Raw genomic sequence first — 22,355 nt, 5'->3', positions numbered from 1 at the left:
TCGAAGTTTTATGAACAAAACTGAAATAATAAACACTTACCATTGTATCATCCCAAAACATTTGAAGCAACCCTTTTGGAATCTCTGCCCAGTCAAGTGTGATCGGTATTTTACGAGTTAGGATGCCAATGTGTGTGGAATATTTGCTGCGCCATTGCCCAGTAGGTTAACCTAACTCGTCAAACTCTAGAACCATGTGTTCCCCAGGCTTCTTAAATGCTTTTGTTGGACCCCTAACCTTTCTCTTTCCCGATGCCTTTCCACCACTGCTGGTTTTCAGTTGACGTTGCATGTGCATTTGGCCGTTTGAATCTTGTACAAACTCGGAGACAATACCATCCACAATAGGGGGGGCACATTCAGCTGACATCTCATAAGCATCAAACCTGCGCTGCAACTCATCATGAGCTTGGTCTTCTGGTTCGCCCAAATCTTGCTCCTTATTCACATCATACAACTCATCACCAGATTGAGAACTACCATGGTCTTCATCATCCATATCCTCTACGTGGTGAATGTATTCATCACGACCCATTTTATGTACACACCTACCACCACAAGCAACCCAAATAATTAGTATACAAAACATGTTTACAAGCTGAAAATGCGATTAATGAAATGATTTCATGCTAATACAAGAACGAAGTGAACAAAATATGTACAAAATGGCAAAAATGAGCTTCAACCATTCCCAACTTCGTTATTTTCATTCCTATTACACAACTAATCCTTCTAACAACTCACATTAGGTATACAAATAAGTGTTTAAAAGCTGAAAATGCGATAAATGAAATAATTCTATGCTAATACAAGAACGAAGTGCACAAAATATGTACAAAATGGCAAAAAAGGGTTCTACCATTCCCAACTTCGTTATTTTCATTCCTATTACACAACTAATCCTTCTAACAACTCACATTAGGTATACAAATAAGTGTTTAAAAGCTGAAAATGCGATAAATGAAATGATTCCATGCTAATACAAGAACGAAGTGAACAAAATATGTACAAAATGGCAAAAAAGGGCTTCTACCTTTCCCAACTTCGTTAATTTCATTCCTAGTTCACATCTAATCCTTCTAACAACTCACATTAGGTGTACAAAACATGTTTACTAGTTGAAAATGCGATAAAGGTAATGATTTCATGCTAATACAAGAACGTAGGTAGAAAAATATGTACAAAATGGCAAAAAAGAAGATTGTCATTACGATGCAAAAACAAATGTACCTCATTCGAGTATTCCCTCATTGTGGTCTGCTCGAATATAATTTGTATCCTTGTCTACATCATTTGATACGTCAACTCTAGGGGCAGTGAAAGGGGGCGAATCATCAAACGCATCATATTCGTCCTCGTCTTCGACATCTCCAACCCCTAAGATTCTTCTCTTGCTAGCAAGGACGATGGACCATTTAGGATCGGCTGGGTCGGTTACATAGAACACTTTCTTAGCTTGAGATGCAAGGATGAATGGTTCCAAACTATCCCGCAAGTGGCCAAGGTCTACAAGAGTGAAGTCATCGTGTTTGATGTTGCGCTTAATATTATTATCGACTCATTTACATTTAAATAGACCTACCTTGAACTCACGATAATCTAGTTCCCATATTTCCTGAATTCGTCCGTAGTAGGATAATTGTGCGTCAACCGGTGATGTATCCTTCGCACTGGCAAACTCTGTTGATGAAGCCACAAGAGTGACACCACTATTTTGAGTCGATGAGGATTTCTGATCACGATGCTCAGTCCAGAATGTATACCCATTAATGTCATATCCCTCAAAAGAATAAACATCTTCCTTTGGACCATAAGCTAGCCACTTTATAGTATCAGAGACACTCTCATCCAATTGACGCATAACTCGATCATGGAACCATGTCACAAAAATCTTATTATGCAACTAAATTAGTGCCCTTTCCCCTTTTGATGGAAATTCCGCACGCAAAATATCCATGTGCTCTTCTAAATATGGGTGAACCTCCACAACATGATGAAGCACAAATAAGTGAGCTTGCAAGAACTGATCATGAGTAGGTGAGATCCGTTTCGACCCGAGTGTGCCATGACCATCAAGTCTCCATTCATGTCGGGAAGTGGGAAGCCCAATTGGTTCGGCAACGGCAACATACTCCGCCACGAAATTACCAATCTCCTCCGCCATAATCCCTTGAATCATACTACCTTCTGGATGGGCTGGATTCCTGACTTTATGTTGTAATGTGCCCATGTGTCTTTCAAAAGGATAGCACCACCTCATAAAGACTGGACCGCACATCTTGATCTCATGAACCAAATGAAGGACCAAATGCACCATTATGTCAAGAAATGATGGTGGAAAATACATCTCAAATTTGCACAATGTTACAACTACATTCGCCTGGAGAGCATCAAGTGTAAAAGGATCGAGCACTTTGCTGCATATAGTGTTGAAAAACGAACAAAGGCTCGTAATAGCTTCTCTCACGTGCTTTGGTAAAATACCACGAATGGCAATCGGTAGGAATACTTGCATCATCATGTGACAATCATGAGATTTCATACTAGTCAACTTCAATTCCGCATTCAAGGAAATGAATCTTTTCATGTTTGACGAGAAACCAGAGGGAACCTTAATGTCATACAAACAAGCACAAAACTTTCGTTTTTCTTCCTTTGACAATGTGTAGCAAGCTGGAGGTAAATACACCTTTTCATCTTTCTTCTTTGATACACCGATGCCCTTTCCTTTACGCTCCCCCTTACGTTTCTTGCCACCATCTTCCCTTACCTTTTCCATTACCTTTGCCTTCCCTTCCTTTGGCTAGACCCATAATTCCGGACGAACACCCCACGCTTCCAAATCTAATCGGGCGTTCTTCCCATCCTTTGTCTTGCCATGAATACCCATTATTGTCCCAACAACTGCATCACAAACATTCTTCTCTATATGCATCACATCGAGACAATGTCTGACATCATGTTCTTTCCAGTACTCAAGCTTCCAAAAGATCGATTCCTTTTTAAATAAGGCATGTGGGTCTAAAGGTTTCGAAGTTTTACCAAAAACAATTGGTATACCCTTCACTCGACCATACACCTCATGTCCACTCAATGGCCTAGGCGCAACCCCTTCTTCAACTTTCCCATTGAAGGCCTTTTTCTGCCTACGATATGGGTGATCGCGCCGAAGCAATCGTCGGGTCCTCACGTACACATCTTTGCCGTAGTGTTCAAGGTACACGTTTGGTGTGTCATCGATACAAATAGGACATGCTTTATGCCCTTTGTTCTTATACCCGGACAGGTTGCCATATGCGGGAAAATCATTAATGGTCAACATCAAGGCTGCACGCATTAGGAACATCTCGTTCTTATGGGCATCATAAACAAAAACTCCTTTGTCCCACATCTTTCTCAAATCATCAACAAGGGGCTCAAGGTAAACATCAATGTCGTGTCCAGGTTGCCTTGGACCCGTTATTAAAAGAGACAGCATTACGTATTTTCGTTTCATACACAACCACGGAGGCAAGTTGTAGATCACTAAAAGTACCGGCCATGTGCTATGTTGGGTACTCAGAGTGCCAAATGGATTCATACCATCGGTGTACAACCCAAGCCTCAAATTTCTGACTTCATCACCAAATGCCTTGAACTTCATATCGATGTTCTTCCAACCCGGAGAGTCAGCCGGATGCTTCAGCAAACCGTTTTTCTTTCTTCCCTCTGCATGCCATCTCATGTTCTTAGCATCTTTTGGTATTGAAAATAGACGCTTGAACCATGGAATGATGGGAAGATACCATAACGCTTTGGCAGGAGGTCCCTTCATACCAGCATTGCAGCTCTTTCGCTTGTAACGCGACTTACCACAACGTGGACATTCCTCCAACTCTTCATATTCATTTCGATAAAGAACACAGTCATTAGGACATGCATGTATCTTCTTATACTCCAAACCAAATGGACACATGAGTTTCTTTGCATAATAGTATGACTTAGGAAGTTCATTCTCATCAGGCAACATGTCACATAACACAGTCAACAAAGAAGTAAAACTAGTGTCGCTCCAGTTATACTTTAACTTAATGTTAAAAAGTGTTAGCACGGCTGATAGTTTGGTGTATTTTTTCGACCCGGGATACAAAGGCTTTTTGGCAGCCTCTGATAATGACTCAAATACATCACATCGGTCACCAAATTCACCTTCAACATTATTCATCATCTCATCCAAGTGATCACCACCACCGTCCTCGATCTCATCCCCATCCTCATCTCCATCTCCACCACCATCAGTACCATAATCATCTTCCGCACGAATCTCGGCGTTGTTATCGTGAGTATCATTCCCAACAACATTCTCCCTATACGATCCCTGTTCACCGTGCCAAACCCACACATGATATTGAGGCCTAAACCCATGACATACCACATGATCCCTTATTGTATCAACACTGTCGACCATTGTCACATTATTACAGTTGACACAAGGACAATAAAGGTCATTCACACCCGTTTTGATCTGAGATTGTGAAGCACTCTCGCAAAACTCTTGGACCCCATTAAAGAAATCCAACGTATCACGTCTACCATACATCCAACCGCGATCCATCAACGTTTTAAATTGCCTTTACGCAAACCAACACATTATAAATAATGTAAAATTGCAACATATAATCAAAGTACATTGTTTGTATTTATATCGTTCATGCATATAGTGTAAAAATGAATGCTCCCAAAAAGGTCCTTATCACTCCAACCTAACCCATCCTTGAACGTCTAATCTCACTAGTGAATGTATGTCAACTTTCCAATTTTAAGGAAAATTCGGCAGCATTTCGCCCCACTTCTCCAAGTACACAATGTAGGTAAATAATTACCTACATATGCACCCGGAGAACATGGAGACGAAATGCTAAGCCGAGATATTCCTTAAAATCGAAAAAGAGACATACATTCACTGCCTAAGTGAGATTAAACGTCCAAGAACAGTCCTAACCGGGGACTATTCAAGTCTTCCTCCTAATGAGGAAGACTTGAACGGGTATCTAGGCAAATGATGATGCAAGCATTCAAAAATTTCCATTTGTTTGACATTTAACAAAACACAAGTTCATTCATTCATACAATGCTATTTGGACTACCTACAAGCAAACTAATCTTACTTTCAATCCATTCATTAATTCATTACTTTTTAGCTACTCAAATTAAAACAACTTATAACATTATACAATTAAGGTAAGAATTAACATTTTGTATACAAATAATTCATATATTAATAAACATAAAATTTGATTAACTAAAATTGAAACCCTAAAATTTGGGAAATTATTAACAACATATAAGTAATGAATTTAAATTAAGCATGAACTCACCCAAAAATATGGAATGTGGGGTAAGAGGGAGAGGTGTGGTGGGCTTAGGCGCACTTGGCAGAGGAGCTTAGGCAGCTTATGGTTAGGTTGCAGCTAGCAATGGAGCTTAGGCAGCAGGGGTAGCAGCACGACGGAGGGCGGCTGTGGTGGAGGCGCCGACAATAGAACAGCGGCAGCTTATGGTGGTTGTGGTGGTCGGAGCAAGAGCAGCTAGCCCTATTCGAACCCAACACCGTGAAGCAGAACGGTGGTTCAAGCCCTTCAATGGAACGAAGACAAAGGTTGTAGTTGTGGTGGGTAACACATGCACGACAATGGTGGGTGCTTTTGGGCTGTGATGATGTGTGAAAGTGAAAGAGGAACGTTGAAGGAGGTGAGATAGTGAAAGAAGGATTGCACAATTGAAGCTAGAAGGAGGGAATGAATACGAGGGAAAGAAGAAGCCTTTAACCCGGTTTTTTTTTTTTTTTTAAAAAAAAAGGAAGCGGTTTGAACCGCTTCTAATTACTTATTGGAAGCGGTTCAACTCAAACCGCTTCCAATTCTCTTTCTTTTTTTTTTTTCTTTTTTTTTTTTACGCGAGTTATTTTTGTACAGAATTGGAAGCGGATTCCAATAACCGCTTCCAATTACTGGCTTCCCATTACTTTTTTTCTACTAGTGTACAATCACATAATTAATCTACCGGTATTAAATCGCATCTCTCAAATCTTGACTTAACCATTTATAAATTAACCTGCCTATTGAAACTAAGCCTAAACATCAATTCTCATCTCTCGAATCTCGAATCAATATTGCATAACTCATACAATTAAACCTGGCCAAATCTAATTGCATAACATTAAATCAATCAATAGGAAATCAATTAAGCATTGACAATCGACAATAATAAACTACCCCTTCATATTATTTACGGATCCACACAACCCTAGAAATAAAACTACTCACACATATTTAAATCTAAACTAAGCAAAACAATTAAACAAGACATAATTAATCAAAGCAATTAAATTACTGAGAATAAAAGGGGAAGAAATCGTTTCCAAATTAAATGGGAATAATGAATTGCATAAACCAAAAGTGTAGAGAGAAAACAAGAATATTAACCAAAGCTTAAAACTAAAATCTAGAAATTAACTAATGAGAAAAACGTCCCCTCCAACTCTCTTAGAAAAGCGTACTTATACGTAAGCTAGAAAAATCCGAATTAAAAACAAACTAAAAATCGTCAAAACTTCTTAGAAACACGCGCCCAGTCGGGCCCGCCTTTTTGCTAATGTCTTCTTCACTCGCGCCCGGTCGGGCGCGAGACAGGGAGAAACGTGCTTTTCTTCTATATGCCTCGCCCGGCCGGGCGCGCCTCAGGGCAAGGGATTACCCGGCCGGGCGAGCTCTCGGGCGTAATGGACTTCTTCAATTAGGCTTTTTCTTAGCCCAATTCGCATTTCCTCTTTGGGTCCTTAAGACTCGGTCCATTGCCACGAACTCTTCTTCTTCACCGAGCCCTTAATCACCGGTTTGATTGCTCCACCGCGGTCTTGGGCTACGGAATATGGTCATAATAATGCAATCCCACTCCAATGCTCGTAGTGGCTCAAATAAGTCCAATGCTTCAAATTCGCAATTTCCTATAAAACGACACCAAAACTATGAAAACACTAGAAAACGCATATTAGTAATAATAGTGGCTCCAAAGAGTCAATAACACTCCTAACTATGACCAAGGGACGGGGGGTAAATCTCTATATAAAATGAACATATCAGCCACCACCTCCCGACCGGGCGTGAGAACGGAGAAGGAATTGCGAGGTATTTCGCCCAGTTCTGGGAATTATCGCTCTATAGGGCGCGAGGCAAGCTTTCGGTTTTGTGGCTTCACCGCCCAGTAGGGCCACCACCGCCCGACCGGGCGCGAGAGGCTTTGATGTTTAACGCTCAGATCTGCCCGGTAGGGCGGTGGCAGGCCCAATCGGGCGCGGGTCTGAGCTACTTGAAAGTGACGGTTTTTTCCTTCTTTGTTAATGGCAGTTTATTGATGACTGTTGGTTTATTATACTTCTATATATATATATGTCTTTAAGACATATGATGAAAACAACTTGAAGAATATCAGTTTATTTATTCTTCATGAAACCTTTTGCAAACCCAATTATCATCATCATAATTTAACCAAAGTTTGATTACATTAGATCACAAACATACTACACACTATTGTGATTGTTTTCGTTGTATCTCCTACTAATTTCGTGATACCCGGTGTGTATATAAGGGTCAAAACATTACTTTGGGAAACAGATCAGGCCTCAAAGTGTTAATTTGTCTAATTTTCATGTCATTTTTGTAACCCGGTAAATCAATTTCCCCAACACACAAAAGTCAAATGGTCAAAATGGACTATTTTCCCTTCCCTTTTATTTTCTTTTCTTTTCCTCTTTCTCCTTCCCGTGGGTTTTCATGCGTGAGGCTTTACCCAGCCTTGCTAATCGCCGCCCCTCCACGCCACCTGAAGACCACCGTCGGCAGCCCTTCACCGAAAGTTACCGCTGACCTCACGAGACACACCTTCCCAACCTTTTTTTCCTTTCTTTTCCTACGTGAGATACCCACTTCTCACTTGCTTTGTTCTTGCGTGGCTGCTACTATTGCTGCCCCTCACCCGCCGGAAATCGGCGTCGCCCACCTGCCGGCCGTCGGTTGTCAATCACCATCATCATCTCCTTTCTTCTCTTTTTATTTTTCATTGTTTTTTATATATGTACTCCCTCCGCCCCTTTTTATAGTTCCCATTTGGACTATGCACATTTGCCAAAGCAACACTTTGACCATAAATATCGTTAGTTGATTATTAGTAAAAAATATAACAATGGAATATTAATAATCTATTCATCGAGACGAAACAAATAAGATCCAACATGACTATGTTATGTCTTTTATATTAAGAGTAATTTAGAAGATTCTCTCACAATATGAATAGTGTCAAAATTCTAAATGGAAACTATAAAAAGGGGCGGAGGGAGTATATATATTGTTAGCTTTGGGTTTTAGTACTTCAAAACAAGTTTAATTAGTATCAAAATGATATTTTCATGAAGAAAAATATAAATTTCAGATTTATTAGTTTGGTTTTGTTTTTCAGATTTCATAAATTATAAAGTTAGGGTTTTTACATTTATCAAAGACTCGGTTTTTAGGGTTCTAATATCAATTGATTTGGGGCTTTTGTATACTTAATGATTCTATTGATTATTCAAGCATAAAGATGTTGTTTTTTATAAAGTTTTAAGGAGTTTTTGATTAAACTATAATGCTGGAATTTTGCCAAAGGTATTACTTTTGATGTTTTTATGAAAGGGTTTGATTACCCATTAAAAGAAAGGTTCATTAGAGATTTTAAAGTGAGTTTAAGTTGCTGGAAATTGTCTATACATGGGTAATTAATATAGTGTTGTTGTCCCTTTATGTAGGAGACTTGGTTCGGGAAGTGTTGTAGTATATTCGGCCAGTCTAAGGGCTTATTTGAGTTACGTTCACGTACTCGGTAATTATTTAAGTGTATAGAAGCATGCTAGGCTTTGTATAATTAATTCCATGGTAGTATCATGATAGGTTTGGATTGGAATTGGTGATTGGATTGATGTTGGTGATTGATTTATGATGTATGTATTATTTATGATGGATTAATGGTTAGAATTTAATCATGTTGGCATGTGGAATATGAACTACACTTTTATTATTGGTATGATCGAGAGCATGTTTACTTAAACTAAATGTTTAATTTGGTTTGAAATATGAAAAAGGAATTTTATTGTAGTTCATATAATTTTTTATTGATGCTTTAGGCGTGAGGATTGAGCTATCAAGTGTCTTAGTACACAGGAATAAAATATATTGCGGTGCCTATGTGCACTTAAGGTGTTCTAAACACCGAGGGATAGGATTTGCGGTGCTTTATGAACTTAAGGTGTTATTTAACACCGTGGTAGTTTAAATAGGATTCAACATTAAATTTATGTGGTCACTAATTATTCAAGAATTAAATTGGTATGTTTGATTGCTTGAATGATTTATGATGATTGATTGTGTTATGGTTTGAGAGTCATCATCAAGTCTAAAAATGTGTAAACAACGTAAAGTGAAAGAGATTACGCACCAAAACTCTTGGAACGTATATACCTTGATTATGAACATATAGGGGGGAGATATAGCGACTTTATATTTGACCATAACTTCTACTGGGAGTACATGACACTGTATTTTCCTTTTATTATTTTTATGCGCAGGACGTCCGTCACTTCATGTGACATTGCCTACCCGGTTAGCTCCCGATTTAGTTTACCTCAATTTATTTGGAGCAGGGATTTGGTTGGAAACTCGTTCGATGCTGTAGACACCTAAAAATGTCTCCCCAAAACCAAACTCGATGATGAACAACCTTTCACCATCATTATTGGTCGGGTCGAGTATTTAATCTTGGGAGTGCTTAAAATCTATGTTCAGTCAACAAGTCAGTCAACAAATCAGTCAATAAATCAGTCCTAATGTTTGGTCAAAGCTTAGTCCAACCAACATTTTAGCCCAAACCCCTTTTAATCCACTTCGTTATTTATTAATTAAGCCCGATTAGTAAATAATAAAACCCTAAGCCTAAAATTATTCCGGAAAAGCTGAAACGACGCCTAAATATATCACCTACTTAATTATTAAGCAAAGAATAAATGAATCTGGACTGTTTTCAGGAAAACATGCACACCGTGTCACGGCAGACACGCCGCGTAACTGCATTTAATGTCGTGTCACGGTATCTCGCGCCGTGTCGCGGCACACATGCCGTGACGCGACATTTTCTTAGGGTTTCTCCGCGACGCCTTTTCATTTCTAGGGTTCCGTGCTTCACCCTACTCATTTCCTCTATAAATACGAGCTGATTTCCTCAGTTTCGGGGCACTGACAATCATTCTCTTCTCTATCTTTAGCCTAAACATAGCCTCCATATTCTCTCATAATGCTTCCCCTAAGCATTACCTATAGTCCATACAACACCCGAAGTTCTATACTTAAACCAAGGCGTGAAAGGTAGAATTAACTGAGGGTTTGGACTAAATCAACTCTACTTTAATTTAATTTAATTTCAATTTGATTTATATTTTTATTGAAGTTACTAACAATTTATTCATGATGTAGCAATTTAAAGAAGCGCGGAACGTGAGTAATTAATTAATTTAATTACTCGTATTATTATTTTTATTGCTAGTATATATCATGATTAGGGTTATTATTATGATTTGATTTGACTAACGGTTTAATGGTTAATTGCTTCCACTATTGATGTTGATTCTATTATATTTATTTGATCACCATATTGCATGTTTAAAGGGAATACGTAATTGAATATAACGCCTAATAAGATAATTTGGACGACCGGCTTAGGTTCCTTTTTAATCTTGTTGTTTAATCAAGTGATCACAAATATTTTAGAATTATGTGTGCATTAGTATTCAACCAACTTAGCCTAATATTAGTTTGGAGCAAATTGAATCTTTGTTTGCATGCCTTTGAGATCGCAGGAAATACTTTTCGCTATAAGAATCGAGTAGAGGCAAATACGGGGAATGTGACTCCATGAATCACTTCATACCATCATCCCCGATCCTCCTTTCGTGGTTCCGAACCATATAGAGTTAGTAATCTCATGGATTATGAATGGGGTGTACCTTCACGGGTCAATCGTTGTTGCCTATCGTTGTCCCTTATCATAAATGCCTTTAAATGATCCGTGAACGGTTTACAAGTTCCTTAAAAACTTGTTGGAGGCTCCCTACTTTCCTTGTCCCTAATCGTTGTCCCTAATCGTATATTTCAATTCCCACTTCCTATGAGTGTCAAGCATATTCACAGCACTTCGAACGACGCCTACAGATGCGTAATAAAATTAAATAAGCAATTTATTTGTTTATTGGTTAGGGTGTTGTATGTTAAATGCTTGTAAACAGATGCATTAAGGTAAGTTGTGTGTTGATAGGATGAAAGCATGTTAGTGTGTATGGTTTACGTTTATGTATTCAGCATTGCTGATTGTGTGTTTGTATGTTTATTTGGCCTCGTTTTTATCTTGGCCCTACGACGACCCATTTCAAATGGCGAGTAGTGGGGACAAAGTAAAGAGAAGCTTTTCAGGTGATGAAACATATTCATGATGGGCATGACTGAAGAGCGAATCATGCTTAGTTTCCATAAGAATATGATGTGGTTTATTGCTTTGATTATTATATATTTTGTTTGTGGGACTAACGCAAAGGTTTTTACAGATTTACTTTGGTTTTAATAAGGGCCTACAATGGTTCCAAGTTGTAGGTTGACTCCGTTTGACTTTGGTTAACTTTACTTTCGTTTGGTTTGACTGTTAAGTTGACTTGCTTTGAATGATTTTAAAGAAAGCCTTCCGCTGTGTGTTTTTGATAATTGCCTTAGCCGTTTCCACGGTGGCGGTAATGTCTTAGATTTTACTTATTCGTATTTTAAATTTAGGAGTGTTATAGTAGTGCTACCCAAACTTTTAAAATTTAGGAGTAGTTTTTTTTATAAAAATTTTTAGCAAATAGTTGTTCACAAATGACCTATTAAGCAAGTAGTTCCTACCAATTTTTCCTTTATATTTCCTCCAAAACCAAACTTCTTGAACATACCACCCAACAACCCCAAAATTCTATCCAAACATCAAAATTAAACACACCCTATATGCGAAGTATATAAGGGGTTGTTTGGTTGGCAAAATAAAATAGGGTAAGTGAAATTTCACGGGATTTTATAATTTGGGTAGTTGTTTGGTTAACACAAAAAAGCAAAAATGGGGGAAGTTGGAATTCATGGGAATTTCCACTTTCCACAAAATGTGAATTCCAACTTCCCATTGCACAACCAAACAACTTAAAGAAATTCGGAATTTCATTTGGGAAATAATTTCCCATAAAATACAACTTCCTAAACGAGGCCTAATTTGCAAAAAAAATGATTTTTATTAGGAGCTATTTGGTGAGACTAGGGAAAGGAAAGGAAACTCTAAGGGTTTAGCCTAGTTACTAATTACATATATATACATATATATACATATATATATACACATATATACACACACATATATATATATATATATATATATATATATATATATATATATATATGTATATATAAAGAGTTGGCATTTTTGGAGAGAATTCGGAGCGCCGCGTAAGAAATATACTTATTTCGACCAATAAGAAAAAAGATTTGTATTTTATTTTTGAATTAAAAAATTATGTCGCCACCTAGATAAAAGTAACGAATTAGATTTGATATATCAAAAATTTTAATGCCACGTAGACTATAATCCACGAATTAAATTATTTTAATGAAAAAGAAGAAGTAAAAATATAGGAAAAGATAAATTTATTAATTCAATACTACGAGTATAAGAAATCCAAAAAATATATACTAAAATATTTAAATGATAAACGCTTATAATAAAATTTGATACCTATCATTATAAGATAAATTTTGATAGTATTTATGATAAGAAATACAATTGTTCGTTAATTATAATTAAATTAAAATTTGTGATACCTACCATTATAAATTGACACATCATACGACACAAAAAAAATTTCGTATCAATAAAAAACCCCATCAAGCGAATTTTGTGTTAGTAATTTTGTGTTAATTTCTGGTCATCAATGGCCGGGTAATTTTTAGCTTAATTTTTAAAATTTTATGTTTAAATTAGTATTTCTAATTATTACTTACATTGTATTAATTTGGGATACTCAACGATTATATGTTTATGTTTTATTTACTAAATGTTTTTTTACATGCATATCTAACACATCATACGACACAAATAAAATTTCGTATCAATACAAAACCCCATCAAGCGAATTTTGTGTTAGTTTTAGGTCATCAATGTCCGGGTAATTTTTAAAATCTTATATTTAAATTTATATTTGTAATTATTAATTACATTGTATTTATTTAGGATACTTAACGATTATTTGTTTATATAATGGCATACGATTAGATGTTGTATACTTAATATATGGATGGCTTTGGTTATTTTGGAGATGATGAAAAAATTTCAATGCACAGATTTGATTTTATATCGCAACAATTTTTCATTTATTGGTAAATATATTGATTTGTTTTATATAAAGTAAAGATTTAATTTATATCAATATCAGTTTGGCTAACGATGTAGTAGGTTGGTTGTGGACGAGGTTGGTGATTCTATCGAAATAAAAGATATGGTAAAACAATGAATAATGATTTAGGATTTAATTTATTAAAACTTTATCATTTCACATTAAAGATTTTAGATAACGGAAAAAATATCATATTTACAATTTATGTATATTTAATAAATTCATTATAAATTATAGTAAAAAAAAATTTAAACTTTTGTAATTTTGTCTGAAATTATTAAATACAATAAATCAAATAATTAAAAATCTTAGATGAAAAAACCGTGCATCGCACGGGCTTCCATCTAGTATATATATAAAGTAGGCATTTTTCGAAAGCGTTTGGCGCGCCACATAAGCAAAGGTATTATTTCGACCAATTAAAAGTTAGATTTGTATTTTATTATAGAATTAAAAAAATCACTAGCCACATAAGCAAAAGTGACGAATGAAATTTTAAAAATTTTGCCACGTAGGTAAAAACAACGAATAATGATTTATTAAAATTTAAATTATTTTAAAACTAAAAATTATCTTTTTTAAAAGATGATCTTTTGATATTAGGATTTAAATTAAAAAAAACTATAAATTATACAATTATTATATACAAAGACTTTAAAATTAAATATTTGGAAAAGAAAAATATATGTTCATTTTGTTTAAGAAAACGTTAAATCAATTTTTTTTTTAAAAAAAAATATTTTCAAAGAAATATAAATTATTAATAATTAACTAATATTCTTCAATTTTTTTTAAAAAAATCAATATTCTTCATAAAAAATAAATAAGAATAACGTTCAGTCTTTATCAATATTCTTCGAAAAAAAAAACAATAATGTTCAATTTTTATCTTATCTAGCAACCCATTTCATGATTAGATAAATTTTTTAATAAGAGATTTATTTGCTACTCCACAAATATATAAGATAGGATGATATTAAAGATTTGTATACATCCTTCCAAAAATATAATTTTGATTTTTTTTCAATTGTAAATAGACAATATGTATATACTATACAAAAAACACAAACATGTGAATATTATTTATCTACACTTTTTCATGGTGTGAATTTTTTTCAGGTCTAATTCGTTGATTAACAAAAAATATTGGAAATAATGTAAGTATATCAAGGCTTTCTGATGGTAAACAAAATAAATTGATTGTTATTCATTATTTTATAAGATGTATGTTTTGTTTTATTTTACCTAATCTAATTATGTTACTTATCGTACTAAATTTTGTTAAACAACTTAATTGTAACTTACTATTAATTATTCTGTATTTGAAGGGATTATGTCCATGTGCCAATTGAAAGAAATTTCTTCAAGCACTTATAAATCCAAAAGAGAAATGTGTGGATTGGAAAAGTAAGGGTCTGTTCTCTTCAGCTTATTTTCAGTTCAGTTCAGTTCAGTACCTAATTTCCTTCTCTCATAAAATATTCAGTTCGTTCAACTTCAATCAGTTCAGTTCAGCTCAGTTCAGTAAATCAGAATAGGCCCTAAGTCAACTATAATGTTATAGGGATTTGTTAAACATCGCCCGCAAATTACCATATAAAGCCCACAAATATGACTTGGTGTGACAATTATGCCCATTTTCTAAAATTGAACAAATCTCGATTTAAAAAATGTGGAGCCGTACTGGCTCGCCGGGGGAGACCGGAGGGCAGGCCGGAGATGCGGGGGACGCCGGAGGTACGTCGTCGTCGACGGAAAACGAGGTAAGTCACCGTTAAAATTCACGGTTTACCGTAAGAGAGGCTCCGGCGCCTAAGATGGACGCCCTTACCGTAGCATGGACGTCCAAGCCAGACGCCAGAACCACCACACCGGCGTCCAGCCCAGACGCCTAGACCACCAGACAGGCGTCCTGGCCAGGCGCCACTCCATTGGCTGAGGCGGCCCTGCCAGGCGCCAGTCCAGTGGCTGTGGCAGCCCTGGCAGACGCCACCCTATTTTTTTTTTTTTAATTTTTTTTTTAAAAATCGAAAATGAATTTTTTAAAAAATTCGAAATGGGTTTTTTTTAAAATTAATTTTGAAAATTCGAAATAGGTTTTTTTAAAATTAAGTTTGAAAATTCGAAATGGTATTTTTTAAATTAAGTTTGAAAATTCGAATTGGGTTTTTTTTTAAAATTAAGTTTGATTGAGAAAGGTTTTTTTTTTTTAAATTAAGTTTGACAATTCGAAATTGTATTAAAAAAAAATTGGAAATGGTTTTTTTTTTTTTTTAATTTATTTCAAATTGAAAATTCAAAACGGTGTTTTTTAAAATTATGTTTAAGAATTTAATGTTTTTATGTATGTAGTGAGTAGATTTGTGTTAATGTATACCAAAATATTTAATTGTTTATGTGACTTTTATAAATGATTGTGTTTAAAATTTGTATGTGTATGTGTATGAATAATATTATACATAATTATGTTTTTTTTTTTGTGTTAATTCTGTGTAAATATAGAAATTAAATGTATTATCCGTTAAATGTATTTGTTATAATATATAATTGATGCAGGATTATGGTGGAGACGGAAATGATTACAGTGGGATATTTGGACATGATGGTCCATTCGAAGAAGCTCAATAAGCATTTTGAGATGTGACCATTATCGCAAAAGAGAAGAAAGAGATTTTCGTACAGCCACTCGGTTTGATACAAAGCGGAAAGGTTGTGGGTGTGAGTTCAGAGTAAAGGTTCGACAACTACGGAGTCGTGACGGTTGGGAAGTGATTGGTTACTCTAAATGGGGGTATCACAACCATGCGATGATAGTATATGAAGAGGGTCATCGACAGCTGAGCGGCTTAAGTCCTGCTGCGAAACTAGTTGTGAAAGAAATGAGTGATGCTCAAGTCAAACCTGCTAAAATATTAGCATCTGTGTTAGAGAAATTTCCAGAAGAACATCCAAACCGAAGACACATCTACAACGTCAGACAGCAACTCAGGTTTGAACGGTCAGAGGGAAGGAACCCTATACAGCAGCTGCTACACCAGGCACAATCACGTGGTTACCTGTTCTGGTTTGATTCTGATGAAGATACAGCGGAGGTGACTCATCTTTTCCTTGTGCATCCTGATTGTGCTGATATGATCAAGTCTTGGCCATTTGTGATTTTGATCGACTCAACGTACAAGACAAACAAGTACAAGTTCCCACTGGTTGAGATCATCGTCCACATCCTCATCCTCATATGCGCCCTCCTCCTGCTCCTCCTCATGGTCACCCTCCTCAGCATCATCATCGTCATCGTCATCCTCATCCCGACAGTGGATCCGTTCTCTACGAGCCGAGGCCGAAATACCACGGGATCTAACATGTCTATGCCCCGACCTCTCCACTGAATAGCTTCTACTAAGAAGCTCTACATTCTTCCCCGCACATGACGACCCAGTGAATTCTACAAAAAATTTAAAAATATATAAACATTCAAAAAATTATACGAAAAATAGCTACCAATACCCAAATCAAATAAACTAAAAACATACTAACAAATTAACATAATAAAGAAATTAACAAAACACTTAAATAAAAATAATAGAATAAAAAATACACTAAGAAAGGAAATAAAACCAACATATAAGAATATATATAAACATAAATAATTCATTCGCAATTTAGTTTTGGTTTTCAATTAGGTGTAGTCGCTTTATTTGATAATTTACTGAACTTATATTGATTTTTGTCTAGCGTCCTTTTAAGACTTTATAAATCAATAATAAAAATTAAAATAAATTAACTAACCAAAAACAATATCAAATGAACAAAAAAATGTACTAACAAATTGAAATAGAGAATAAAAATAAAAATGTACAAGTAAAACAAACAAATAATTGTAAACAAAATATAAACATAGAAAAAATACAACAAAATTGAAAAAATTTATAAAAATAAACAACAAAATATAAAAACAATTGAAAAAGATATTACACAAAAAAAAATAAAAAATAAAAAAAATAATAAACATAAAAAATTAAAAAAAAATAAAAAAAAAGGGGGGGGGGCGCCTTGGCTGGACGCCCAGCCAGTGGTGGTGGCGCCAGCTGCAGACGCCGCAACCAGTGGGTTGGCGCCTGGGCTGGACGCCGTAGCCACGGCTGCTGCGCCTTGAAAAAACGACACAACCGTGGCTACGGCTTCCAGCCCAGGCGCCAGCCCACTGGTTGTGGCGTCTGCAGCTGGCGCCACCACCACTGGCTGGCGTCCAGCCAAGGCGCCCCACCTCCCTCACGGCGGTTTTCATATTTTTTTTTTTTTAAGAAATTTTACCTTGCCTTCTTGAGACCTCCTTCCCTCCGCCGCCGCCGCCAATTCCTTGCCTTGCCGCCTCGACATTGCCGTAGTTTGAATTTTTTTTTTTTTTTAGAGATGTAGAAAGAAGATGAGCAATGAGAGTGTGAGTGATGAGAGTGTGAGTGTTTTTTTTTTTTAAGGTCAAAGGCAATATTGTCAAATCAAGTGAATTTTGTGGGCTTTATGTGGAGATTTGCGGGCGATGTTTAGCAATCCACATGTTATAATAGTAGGGAAAAAAATTAAAGATTGTAAAAGATGTCTCCGATAATTTTGATTTTTTGTGTATTATAGTTTCTGGTACAATATCTATATTATTATTGTAAAAATCATTAGAGTAGTGTATACATATAACTCTAGTATTAAGGACATATGATAAAGAAATTTCATTATAAAGATTTAATTTTATTCAATTAGATTAATTTTTGTAATGCAACACTCTTGGTAGTATATATATTTTTCATTTAACTATTTAAAAATTTATAAAGTCATATCTTTTACTATTACTCCCACCGTCTTTATTTTAACCCTGTAGTTTTGGGTTTACTTTATTAATTTTTCATTGTATAAAGTTGATACGGAGTAAAAGAATAATGGTGGTCTAAGTTTTTGTTTGTGAAAGAAAAATAGTGATTCTATAACAATATATGTATAATGGAACAACGTGTTTTCGTTATACAAACGAATCATATGTTACAAAAATACGAACATGATTATGATTTTATTCTAATATCTATCATACTTATAACTTTCATATAACTAATATTATTAAATTAAGGTCGCATTATAAGTTGCATAAAATAAAACAAATTATTCGTTTTCTAACAAGCAAAATAATAATACAAAAATTATTGGGTTAAATTAAGAAAATAATCTTTTCATGAGATTTATGTATAAAAAACCGTGCATCGCACGGGCTTCTATCTGGTATACACACACACACACACACACACACAATATATATACACATATATATGTATATATGTATATATATATATATATGATATATACATATATATACATATATATATATATACATATATATGTATATATATTAAAACTCAATGAGATTACATGAGTCCGCCACGTGTCATCATTAATAGGCAAATGATGTGGTGTCATGTCATTCGATTACAAATATTAATTTGTTAGCATTAAGGTTTGAACCCATGACCTCATGCTCATTATACTATAATGTCAACCACTAATATAATGGCACATTTTATGTCTACAATGTTTTGTTAAAAAGAATTAATCATATCCATAAACTTGAAGATTTAATGTTTAATTTTATACAAGTATATATTTAACAACAATTTCTAATAATAAATTAATCTAATTTCTATTATTTGCTCATACATAAAATAAAACCTACAATTTTTTTTATATATGTAACCCAAAAACTTAATTGATTTTTTAAGATAAATTTTTTTTTTGTTATTTATTTATTTGCATCATCTTGGATATTTCAAATTGCATAAACATTTTGAGAGCCACCTTAATAGTATGTGCTTATGGAGGATTGTATTATGATTGATGAAAACTGTAAAAAGCTAAACTTTGGAATTGTGGAAGTTTCGGGTTTGAAATGTTTGATTGGTATATACTAATAAAAGAGAAAAGCTAAACTTTGGAATTGTGGAACTTTGGTATATGCAGATTCAAAATGAATACGAGTGTTTGGGGTCCAAATAACTTTTATTTGGGCCCAGTCCATAAATGAAAATAAACAAGGCCCAATGGCAAGGTTCAACTCTCCAATCCAAAATGCTAGTCAGCCCATGGTCTAGTCCAAGTGGCCAGCCCACTTGACTTCCAAAGGCCCATATTACTCATCAAAGCTAAGGTATAAAAGCTCATTACTTGACAACATATACATTCATTCACACATAGCCTCAAGCAACTAATTTCTCTTGCATAGCTATTTTCCTTCTCTTTTTACATTCGTACTGACTTCGGCATCGGAGGGGCCTTCTTCGGCACAACCCCCGAGGCCAGTTTACGTTTGTTCAGCTGTGCAGGGAACCCTCAATTCGGACATCTCTCAAATTGGGCTTCATCTCCACCTTTACGAAGGACCTACCGAAGGTCCATTGTTTTCTAACCGAAACAATTTGGCGCCGTCTGTGGGGATACTTACAAAAATCTAAGCCAAAAATCTCAAACCTACCTTAGCCAACGCGAAAATGACTAAGAGTGGAAAAAAACTCCAAAAAAGCGAGAAAGATGGGTTTAATCACGACGAGGACCAATAGGACACCCTCGCCGTCGCCTGAAATATATGCCTCTAACTCTCCGAGGAGAGAGAATCTGTACGAGGGATCTCCCTCCCGACGGGTTCATCAAGCTGGGAACTCGCCGAAAGAGAGTGAAGCTCGTGAGGAGAGCCCCTCGCGAAGCATGCGTTCTCTCTCGCATCCGAAATCAACTCCTCCTATTGTCCCTTCTACGGAAGAAGTCGCAAGGGTGGTTGCTGTCTGCATGGAGTTCATGAAAGCCTTGGGTGGACGCCTCCTATCCGCGCATAATACTCCTCCTTCACCTCCGCCGAAGCCAAAAAGCCACAAAGGAAAAATGGCCCCGGAAGGAGAAGAACGAATTCCATCTTCCAAGGGGGAAAGAAGCAGAAAGGCTGAGGACGAGGCCCTGGCAAGAGCCGAACGGGAACAACGAGGGGACTCTGGCCTCTTCGGAAATTCTAGAGTTCGTAATTCCAGGGACTCCCCTAACAGCCATAATGTTCCTCGCCGAAGCGTTCATGAGCGTTTGGGCGAAAGGGAGGTAGACATTCACAGCCGTCTTACCTACCCAAAAGAGTCTCGCCCTGAAATGTCGCGAGAAGGGATAACCCTCACTTCCACCTCTCAGAGAGGGAGAAGTGAATTTCCTTTGGCTAGACAGAAGGGGAAGGCAGTGATGGTTCCCACCAGTTCACCCTTCCAGGGGTGGATATTGGAGGAGCATGTGCCGACGGTGAAAATCCCAGCACACATCACCTACGATGGTACTTCGGATCCGAAGGATCATATTGCCTCTTACGAGGGGCATATGTACCTTAACCCCAGGTCCGAAGCTACCTGGTGTAAATACTTTCCTACGACTCTCAAAGGTGTTGCCCAATCATGGATCACCAAGGGGGTCAAGGAAGGCTCTATAACGGGTTGGAATGATCTTTCCAACAAGTTTAAGAGTAAATTCTCTACGGCCAATCGCCGAGAGAAAACAACCGCAGAGCTGATGAGCCTGCAACAATCGGAAGCTAAAAGTCTCCGAGACTATCTAACCCGTTTCAGCAACGAGTCGTCCAGAATCACAAGTCTGGATCAAGGCCTGGCCGTATTTGCATTACGGAACGGTCTTCAAGCTGGGAAATTTCTGGACTTCATGGTCATGCATCCACCGCAGACCTTAGAAGAAGCCCTCGATGCCTCAGATAAATTCATCTGAGCCGAGGAATAGAACAAGGCTAAGTCACAATCTCAATCAGGAACCGTGAAGCCGAGAGGCCAACTAGCCGAAGTTCAGGCGCCGAGGAAAGGTAAGGCGAAAACCTCAAAACCTCCCTCGGCAGCCGAGCCAAAGAAGGACAGGGCTCCCTACACAGGGAGGTTTGAATCTTACACCCCTCTAACCTTACCACGTGCTAAAATCTTCAGCGCGACCAAGGATAAGGGAAGGTTCAAGAAGCCGAAGCCACCTCCTTCATGGCATCAGAAAAAGGGGAAAGATCAATGGTGCGAATTCCACGAATCCAGTGGGCATCGCACCGAGGATTGCCTCCAGCTGAAGGACCAGATTGAAGAGCTGGTCCAAAAAGGGTACTTGAAGAAATACGTCGCGGAGCGTCACGAAGAAAGGAAAGCCGAGAGAGACTCTCGGCAAGATCTAGATTACCTCTGGAAAAGGGATAAGCCGAATGAGGGAGGAAACCCCGACATTCTCACCATCTCTGGAGGGACCTCTCGGAATGAACTAAAACGCAGTTTGAGGGGCTTGACCCATCAAATACACAATGCAGAATTCCGAAAACCACAATCTCCGGTGCCGAACATGATGTTCACAACCGAAGACTGTAGGGGGGTGGTGTACCCCCACGATGACCCGTTGGTAATTATGACGGGAATCGCGAACCATAACGTCTACCGAACTCTCCTGGACGGTGGCAGCGGGGTGAATATACTTTTCCGAAAGGCATTCGACCAGCTGAAGTTGGAGAGCAGGCACCTAACTCCAGTTCCCTACCCTGTAACTGGGTTCAACGGCTCTTCTTCATATCCAGATGGGAAGATTCTTCTTCCCGTTAGCCTAGGCTGAGACCGGGCAAAACGGTGCATCATGGTCGAATTCTCATTCGTTGATGTTTCATCGGTATACAACGTGATTATGGGGAGACCCCTCATTCACGATGTTCAAGGAGTTGTCTCAACGTACCATCAAGCCATGATTTACGTTTCAGACAAAGGACGCTCCGAAAAAATCTTGGGCAACCAAAAAG

This window comes from Chenopodium quinoa, unplaced genomic scaffold (genome assembly GCF_001683475.1).
Source record: "Chenopodium quinoa cultivar QQ74 unplaced genomic scaffold, ASM168347v1, whole genome shotgun sequence".
Taxonomy (NCBI): domain Eukaryota; kingdom Viridiplantae; phylum Streptophyta; class Magnoliopsida; order Caryophyllales; family Amaranthaceae; genus Chenopodium; species Chenopodium quinoa.
Note: the sequence above shows the minus strand (reverse complement) of the source record.